At 30.3% G+C, this 9,743-nt stretch overlaps 1 long non-coding RNA gene across 1 annotated transcript; it reads right to left on the bottom strand.

Annotated features, from left to right (window-relative positions):
• Positions 1 to 3,970: 3,970 nt before the first annotated feature.
• On the bottom strand, positions 3,971 to 5,431 carry LOC107916141 (uncharacterized). The gene is made up of 2 exons (XR_001689398.2): positions 4,238 to 5,431; positions 3,971 to 4,163 (listed from the first exon to the last, which is right to left on the bottom strand). It is a non-coding gene; the product is annotated as an uncharacterized lncRNA (long non-coding RNA).
• Positions 5,432 to 9,743: the final 4,312 nt, after the last annotated feature.

Here is a 9,743-nt window from a genome sequence, read left to right as displayed (position 1 = left end):
AAACTGCAAGATTATACAATTTACCAAATTAGAACTCGGTTTTCAAAATTAAAACTCTGAAATTTGCGCTACAAAACTAAATAAGTGATTAAGTGATTTTACTGTAAAATAAGTGTTTTTGAACATAAGATTTTTCTAAAAATATGTAAGAGTTTTTCCAAAATTTATACTTTCGAAACACACACTGAGTTACATAAAACCAAAAGCTCTTTAATGAGCTGATGTAATCTCTCCAGACGCGGTCATAACGTCTAGGCCGAGTTTCGAATGTTACAATCTGGCAACTTGCCTTCATAATTTTTGGTGGCTAAAGACCACAATTTGGTGTGATGGATGGATGGGTTCTAGTAGCCCTATTTGGTGTGATTGGATGGGCAGAGGTGGTATATAGCGGATGGGGGTAGGATTTGTTCTGTTGACATTTTGCATTGCATCATTTGATCATACTCATGCTCATGCACTGATTGATAATAGTCATGTTTACTAAGAATTTTGTTTTGTTGGCACTAATTGATGATTTGCTATGTATCATTGTTAGCTATGTATCATTGTTAGCTTTGTATGGATGGCTTATCATTTTTCTGAGAATGTCTTTATATCTGAATTGTTACTCTTAGACTCACACTGAGCTTTTTAAATCTCACCCCTCTAATTTTTCTCCTTTCAGTTAATCCTCAAAGTTAGGATCAGATGCGACATTCGGATGGCTCATCTCAAATTTTTATAAATAAAGTATTTCTTTTAAAATATTATCATATTATTTTTGGGACTAATGTTTTTTTGAATTGTAGCTTGAGTTTAGTTTTGGATTTTGGGTTGCGTTATTTGGGATTTTATTTGTATGCGTGGTATTTATACTAAAAATCAATCAAACATATAAATTGTTTTTAATTCAAATGAAATATGGATTTGAAATATAAAATTTCTAATTTCACGATTTTTTTACTACGTAATAAAGGAGTTTTTGAAAAACAAATCATCAAAATAAAAACAGATCAATTGAGTTTCCAAAAATAACATGTTACATAATAATATGAATTCTATTCTTGGCCGATTTAATTATCCGATGTTTTATTTTAACTAAGAAAATGCACATTTTTTTCTAAAATTAGTTAGAATAGGAGTTTTAAAAGAATCTAAACATTTTACTTTGCCATTTTGGTTGCTAATGTAATCTTCAAAATCTGGCTATAACGTCTAGACCAGGTTTGGGGTATTACATACACATATTCCGACTATTCTTAAACTAAATGAACAGATTCCTTATATAGGAAAAAAAGGTGTCCCAACACAAAATGTTATGACAGAATGTGATTTTAATATGTGCTTCACATTTGTAGTAATCGAACGGGAAGGTTCAAGACATGACATTGAACTCTTTCTTAATGCAATTCAAGATCCAAGATTAAAATTCTCACACCCATCAAATGGTAATTTATTCATTTATTTAATTTATTTGAACAAAATATAAGTTCTTTAATGGATTATTTATTTTTCTTACAATTTATAATAAAATATTATCTTGTTGATTCTAAATATTCACAAATGAAAAGTTTTCTCGGACCATGCCTGACTTTCATAGAAAAAAAAACTCTATATCTAGTAAATAAGTATTCAATCATTCACACTTTGTAAAAAAAAAAGTATTCAATTATTCACATTTGTCATTTCGTAGTGTGATTGAACAAACTTTTGGTGTACTTGAAAAAATGGACAATTTTGAGGATATACCAAGTTATACTTTTAAAAAGCAAACTATGATTGTTGTTGCTACAATGACGATACACAACTTTATTCCAAAACATGCAAGACTAGATGCAAATTTTATAGAATATGAAAATAGTGATAAGGCATGTGATAATATTATTGACTAAGAAAACGTGCATAATGATGACGATAATGAATTAAACAATTCATATGGTTATGAAATGGATGCAATGAGGAATACCATAGCTTATAGTTTAATGAGTTCACTTAAATTAAAAACATAAAATATATGTCTTTTGTTGTGATATTTATATTTAATGTAACTATTTATTTCTTCTTTGAATTTTATTTCAAATGTTTAATATTAAAATTTTAACACTCGGTGGGAAAGTAGTTTAAAATTCAACATTTTAGCATAATATAATTTTTCTATTTATTTAAAATGTAAAAAGTAATTTATATTAATTATTTAAAAAGGAATTATTTTCTTATCTTATATACCACTAGATTATTATTTTTAAATATCATTTAAATTGATCTAGTACTTATTTTTCATCATGTCTTAAATAGTCATTTTAACTTTTCATCACAATTTTTTACAATAATAAAAAAACTCTTAAATTAATAAATCACACTTTTCCACAACACTTTTCCATCACACTTTTTAAAATCACTTTGGTTTAAAAGCGTTTTTCAACCAATAACAACAATGGATAACTAAACCTTATTCAAATTTTATGCTCTTCACATTTGTATTAGCCAAATGGAAAAGTTCGATGCATGGCACTAGGATTTTTCTTAATGCAATTTGAGATCCAAGATTATAGTTCTCACACTTGTCAAATAGTAAATTCATTTATTTAATTTATTTGAATAATAAGTTCTTTAATAGATTTTTTTTATTTTTCTTACAATTTATAAAAATATTATTTTGTTGATTCTGAATATCTTCAACTAAAAGATTTTCTTGGACCATATTAAAGAGAACAATATCATTTACTTGATATTTGTAAAGGAAAACCATATCTGGTAAAGAAGAAATATTCAATTATTCACATTCGTCACTGCATAGTGTAATTGAACAAGCTTTTAATGTACTTAAAAATTAAACCATTTTAAGGATATATCAAGTTATAATTTTAAAAAACAAAAGATGCTGCAATACATAACTTTATTCAAAAACATGCAAAATTAGATGATACAGATTTTACAAAAATATAATTATTGACCAAGAAAATATGCATGATAAAGAAAATGATGATAATGATAAAAGAAAATGATGATGATAGTGGTGGTAATGAATAAAACAATTCATGCAGTTATAAAATAGAAGCAATAAGGAATATCTTAACGGGTAATTTAATGAATTCATTTTAATTAAATACATGAAATATATCTTTTGTTATAATATTTATATTTAATGTAATTATTTTTTTAATTTTACTTCAAATGCTTAATATTAAAAATTTAAGGTGGGAAAGTAATTTAAAAAATAACTTATATTAATTATTTAAAAAGTATTTAATTTTTGTATGTTATGTACCACTAGATTAATTTTTTAAAATAGCATTTAAATTAATCTATTATTTATTTTTCATCATGTCTAAAATAATCATTTTAACTTCTCACTACAATTTTTTACAACACTCAAATTAATAAATTACACTTTTCAAAACCATTTTTGTTTAAAAACATTTATGAAAAGCAATTTTCAACTGCAACAACAAGGAGAAACTAAGCCTTATTCAAGTTATAATTCTATTTTAGAATCAATAAAATTATCACAATTTATTTTTAAATAGAATTATAATTAATAATTTTAAATTAAATTATAAATATTTTTAAATGTCAATTTAATACAGTAGAAAATAAAAGATTTTACATCAATTCAAAAGTTTTTTGAATATTTATATTTTATATTTTTTTATTTGAAATATTTTAGAAGAACTTCGTACTTATATCTAAAAGAAATATTTTAAGAAATGTAAAGAGGAAAAAGTATAACTAAATGGAACACTGTATAAGGTAAACGGCAGTGCCATCTGTATTATTCGAATTTAAATGTAAATATTAGATATTAGATACCGATATAAGTATATAATTTTTTATTAAACAGTGTCACAGATTGAATTAGGCTGGAACTGAACCAAATCAGGCCAGGGGAAGTAAAGTCCCGTCCCTCTTGCATCAACTCAATACGATTTGACAGATTCCAAAAGGCATGCATAAATGTGGAGCATTATCTTTGAAGTAAATTCTCAAGGAGAAAAAAACAACTTAAAATTGAATATGTCAAAGACGATAGGAAGTATGCATGGATTATACAGTTACAGACCAAGAAAAAGGAGCGAATAAATATGTAACTCACCTCAAACATGGATCATTTTAGCCGCCATCGTCCACCACGCCATAAATATGTTAGCGTCCGTTGGAGGAATCAGTTAATTTACAATGGCCTGTAACAGTTGTACAGTAAATCTCAGAAACTGTTTATGTATAGAAGAAACAAGCGAAAATGAAGTTAGACAACCTCAGGAAGTTCAAATGCAACGTGGCAGCCGCTGCAACTCTGACTGCTTGTTTGGTTCACCGTGTTGGGTATGCGATTACGCCTCTATTACGCGCGCCCCACCCATTCCTGCGTTTGGTTCACTGTAAAGCCCTATTACGGGCTTATGCGGTTACGGATGTAAACGCAATATTCTCCGCTTCCTGGCCGATTCTTATTCCCTTCCAAAAACGCTGATTAGCCTATTACGGACGCATTCCCGAAAACCTTCTCTGTTTTACCCTCGCCAAAATCGACCTGCAGCCTCTCCCTCTCCCTCCCTTTCGAAATCGCTGAAATCGACCAACATCAACAGAAGCTGTTTCTGCAAAATCACCTCCACCCTCTCCCTCTCCGTCCCTCCCGAAATCGCCGCTCCCGTTTCACTCCATCGTCTCAGATCTCCAGCCCAACTATTTCGGTAAGTTGTTCTTCTCTTTTTTTCATCTCGGATTTTTATTTTCTTCCTCATGATTTTCTTTTTTATTTGTTTATTCCCACCGATTATTCCCACCGGCCGAATGTTGTTTATTTTTAGAACTGATTTGGTTTACTGGATTTTGCCCAATTTTCGCTTTAGAACATTTACTATCATCATCTGTTTTTCAATTCTTTCTCCTCTTCCTCTTCCTCACCATCTGTTTCTCTATCCTTTCTGGTTCCTGTCGATAACTCTCTCCTCTTTCCCTGTTTTCTTTCTCTATTCTTTCTATCTATAATTATATTTATCTTCTTATTGACACGGATATAGCTATGAGATCTGAGGGCTTTGTTGAACATTTTGATTGAAGGATTATCATTCTGTTTTTTTTCTCATGTGATTTGCATCTTGATTATACTCATGCGTACCCTTAGCTGAATGCATTGTTATTAGCGGTTTTCTGCAATGGGATTGTATTTTTGGCTGTTAATTGGCCTTTAGTAACTCCAGTGCAGTATGGAGTTCTAATGCTATCGAATAGTTGTATGATCTCAACCAAATTGTGTATGGGTCTTTAGTTTCATTTATCTTATGAACTATGTCAATCTCACTGGCAATGTCAACCAAGTTGCTTTCTATTTTGGTGCACGATTTTCATTTGGCAAGAATGAGAGATATGTTTGCTTTTTCTTTGTCTGCTATTGGAGCATTGAGTTTCTGTTTAGAAAGCTCAATTGCTGCAGTATCATGATTCACTTTTAAAAGCTCAATTGGCATCAAAGGTTTCTTGTGTTATGCTTGAATTCTAGCTTTCTTTTCAATGTTTTCTATTTGTTTTCAAAGAAAACGGAGGAAAAAACGATGAGAAATGTATGTTTACTAGTTTCCAACTCCATGCTTGTCAAAGTGGAAATATTTCCTTTATTTTAAATAAAATTTGACCTTTTTTTAAATAGATTTTTTATCCTTAAAATTTAGTTATTTTCCATTTGGTTTTTGAGAAAGTTAATGAGCCAGGTTTTTTTCTGAGAAAGTTAATAAACTGTTCAGTTTGTGTGGTTTCTATAGGTGAACTTAATTCTTTCATAAGAAGATGATTAGATTGTTCTTTTTTAGTTTTTAAATGCAACAATTGGATTCTGTTGCTTCCTTATGTCTATGTATATGTGCATGTAGTTGATGATAAATATTCTCTGGCATACTGATTTCTAAACTTAGAGGGTATAATATATTTTGATTATAGGTCTTCGGTGGTTTGAAATGTTATAGGAATCTTCTTCCTTTCATGGTCTATTTGCATTTTAATTTGAAGTGAGACAAAAATAACTTGTCCTTTAGTGCAGCAAATGACCACTGCTTAAATTATTAGCTTTGATTAGGCTGTTTTCTGCTCTCTAATTATGAATATAATTAAAGTGTTTTTACTGCATGTGATTCTTTAGTTCTACTTCAGTAATACTGAACAAATATTTACATGCCATTCTGATGATTACAGTTTAAGCTGCTTTAGTGTGGTTATTTTGGTGCAGAATGGTGACAACGAATGTTCAGAGCTTCTAACATTTCTTTCCTTCTTGTTAACTATGAATTTACTAATATGAATTACAGACTACAATTGAGACAGACTAGCATATATAGTTTTAAATGCCATACTATAGTAATAGTTGATTCAATCTAATACCGATGTGAGATAATAATTAATAACATCCTTAAAATGTAGGAAGATCTTCCTTCAAATAATTATTGCTAGCGTGGTTTCGGCAGGAGTCATATGAAAAGAAAATGGAGTCCATTTATTCTCTCAAACTCACTCGAACTTCCTTTCTTAATTATTTTATTCTGCTTGTGGCTTGGTATATATCAATGTGCTTTGGCGTTGTCTATGTTATGAAATCCATGTATTACCTTCATCAATTTCTATTTAGTTGTAAAATTGTACTTAAAATTCGTTCCATGTAAAAATTGGACCTCATATTGTTGAATGAATTGCATGCTTATGCCCTTATTATTTGTTATTTATTTTCTTTTGCTCGTGCTTTGGCTCGTTCTTTTGCTTAAAATGCGGCTGTCTGTTACTAGGTGGATTGGCTGATTGACTGTGATTCCTTTGTAGGTATTGGACTGTTACCTACCGATTTGCTCGAGACATAAATCGTTGGCAAGCTGAATCTCTAGTTGCATTTCAAGAGGTATTTTATAGTTGCAATTCCAGTAAATTGGACTGTTTTTTTTATGGTTTACTCCATAGTAATGTTTTGTGAAAAAAGGGATGTATTTCTTTTAATGAGAGGTTTGCCGCGTAACTTCCTTTCTTAATAATAAAAACTCCTCCTCTTCTTTTTCTTGTGTTACCCATTTATACATAAATATAAACAAATGATAACATTTATTTGCAATAAATTCCTTATTAAAAATAAGATTCTATATTTGCTTAATTAAGTAAGGTCAACAAGCTTTTATATTCCATAAAAAATTTATGTTTTATAGAATTGTTTTTTTAGGAAATTATTAAAAAATAAAAAGAATTTTACAAAATGAATATACTTTAATAAATTATTTACTAAAAAATTTTAAATTAGTATAAAAGTATTATTATTTATATCAAGTAAAAATGAAATAATCTTTTTATAGAATTAATACAAATAAATAATTTCTAATTATTTATAAATTTTAAAATTAATTTAATTATAATATAAATTATTATTTATTTTTATTCGTATTTATTTATCCAACACCCAAATGTGGTAATAGAGTTTTGGTTTTCGAGTAGTCTACATTTGAAACAATTCCCAATCTCCAGTGTCAAAAACATGGCCGTTGGTTCAGAAGGTCCAATATGATTCCCATTTATATACTCTCGTTGGTTCAGAAGGTCCAATTTGTAACATTGTTGTCAAAAAATACGGTTAAGATTCTAAACTAGTATTGTTCATTTTTCTTTGATAGTGTGATATTGCTTTCTATTGAAGCGGCTTGTTTGATTGCTTCCTCCACCCACAGTTGAGCGTCTTCTTTTCACGCAATCACTGTAAGTTCTTTGGCAATTAAATTATTTAATTAAGAATTTTTTTATAGGTTGTTATTATCTAGTTGATGCTGGATACACAAATTGTGAGGGATTTCTTGCACCTTTTAGAGGACAACGTTATCATTTGAATGATTGGCGTCAGGGTTATCAGCCAAGTACTCCGCAAGAATTTTTTAATATGAAACATGCCTCAGCACGTAATGTTATTGAAAGATACTTTGGGTTATTAAAAATGAGATAGGGAATACTTAGGAGTCCATCATTCTATCCTGTGAGGGTGCACAATAGGATAATTATTGCATGTTGTTTGCTCCATAATTTTATTCGAACCCATATGAGTATTGATCCTATTGAAGCGGAGGTGGGAGAAGGATTACCTACTAATGTGGTAGATGACGATGAACCGAATATCATCAATATTCATCCATCGGATGCTTGGGCTACTTGGAGGATAGAGCTAGCCAACCAAATATTCGATGAATGGCAAGCATCTAGAAACTAGTTAGGTTTAGGGAGAAAATTAGTTTGAGTTCATTTGTTTATGTTATTTTATGTATCTAGTTTGTGAAACTTTGGTGGTGTTTTTGAGTTTTTTGTATTGTACCAAACTTGTTGAAATATAATTTGATTTCTTTTCATTCATCATGTGTTATAATTTTATACAGTGTTGAGTTTTTTATTCATGATATTGAACTCAATTTTAATTTTATAAAGTGTTCACCTTTTGATTCATGATATTAAACTTAATTTTAATTTGTTTTTTTCTTAAGATAATTATGTCAGGTGTTTCGGAATCAAATGTTCCTTCCCAATCATCTCGAGGATCCAAAAGGAAATGGGTTCCAGAAGATGCAGCACTAGTTTCCTGCATGGTGGACTTGCACAATGCTGATACGGGGTTCAAAGCCGGTTACTTAAACGAGTTAGAAAAAATGTTAGAGAAGGCTTTACCCAATGCGATGTTGAAGGCAAGACCTAATATCGAGTCAAGGATTAGGTTACTGAAAAGAGATTGGTCAATAGTGTATGACATGCTTAATGGCCAAAACAATAGCGGTTTTGGTTGGGACAACCATAGGCAGGTCGTTGCTGAAGATGCGGTTTGGGACTCTTATTTAAAGGTAAGAATGAGTTCAACTCTTGATTATCCTATTCTTACCAAACTTATAACTAATATGATTTCCTCGTTTTTATAGTCATAAAGAAGCCGGTCAGTTCAGACATCGTAGTTTCCCCTACTACGACCAACTTATTGCCATATACGCAAAAGATCGAGCGACTGGGAAAGACGCTCAAACAACCGCTAACGTTCTTGAAGAAATAAATGCTGAGGATGTACCTTCTGCAGATATTAATGAAGACAGAAACGAATACTATGATTGTGATGCTAATGTCTCTTTGGATGACATGGATGTTTCTGCCACGGAGCCGCAAACAGACAAAAACCAAGGGGGTTCCTCATCTTCAAAGAGGAAAAAAAAGAATTCTGATGCAACTGGTCATTTTTCTTCTTCAGTTACTGATGCTGCCACTTTATTGGCTGAAAACATGCGGGCCATTGGCGAACAAATTAGTAGGAGTATTGCCTCCGATGTGGTAGTTCACCAGGGCATCCAAGAAAAAGCGGCAAATTTATATCCAACCTTATGTGAAATAGAAGGTTTAACTGTGGATGAACGGTTTCAAGCATTGACTAAAATTCCAGATCATCCAACTCAAATAGTAGTTTTCTTTAGTTTACCTTCTGATGTACGGTTGGAATAGGTCAGAAGATTTCTTGCTAACCATTAAAATTTATAGTTTTGTTGATGACATTTTCGTAACTTTTTCTGTTTGTAATATTTGGGATGGTATGTCATATAACTTTTTGATGTGGCAAAACTGTATAACATTTGGATTGTGACATAGAATTTCATGAATCTCATTTAACCTTTTGTTAATATTCATTGTTATTATGTTTATGCAAAATACAATTCTAAAGTTATTTATTACTGCTAATATTTTTTATTGTAGAATAATTAACTTATTTGTTCCACAAA

This window comes from Gossypium hirsutum, chromosome D10 (assembly GCF_007990345.1).
Source record: "Gossypium hirsutum isolate 1008001.06 chromosome D10, Gossypium_hirsutum_v2.1, whole genome shotgun sequence".
In the NCBI taxonomy this organism is placed as follows: Eukaryota; Viridiplantae; Streptophyta; class Magnoliopsida; order Malvales; family Malvaceae; genus Gossypium; species Gossypium hirsutum.
This window is presented reverse-complemented; position numbering and strand designations above follow the sequence as displayed.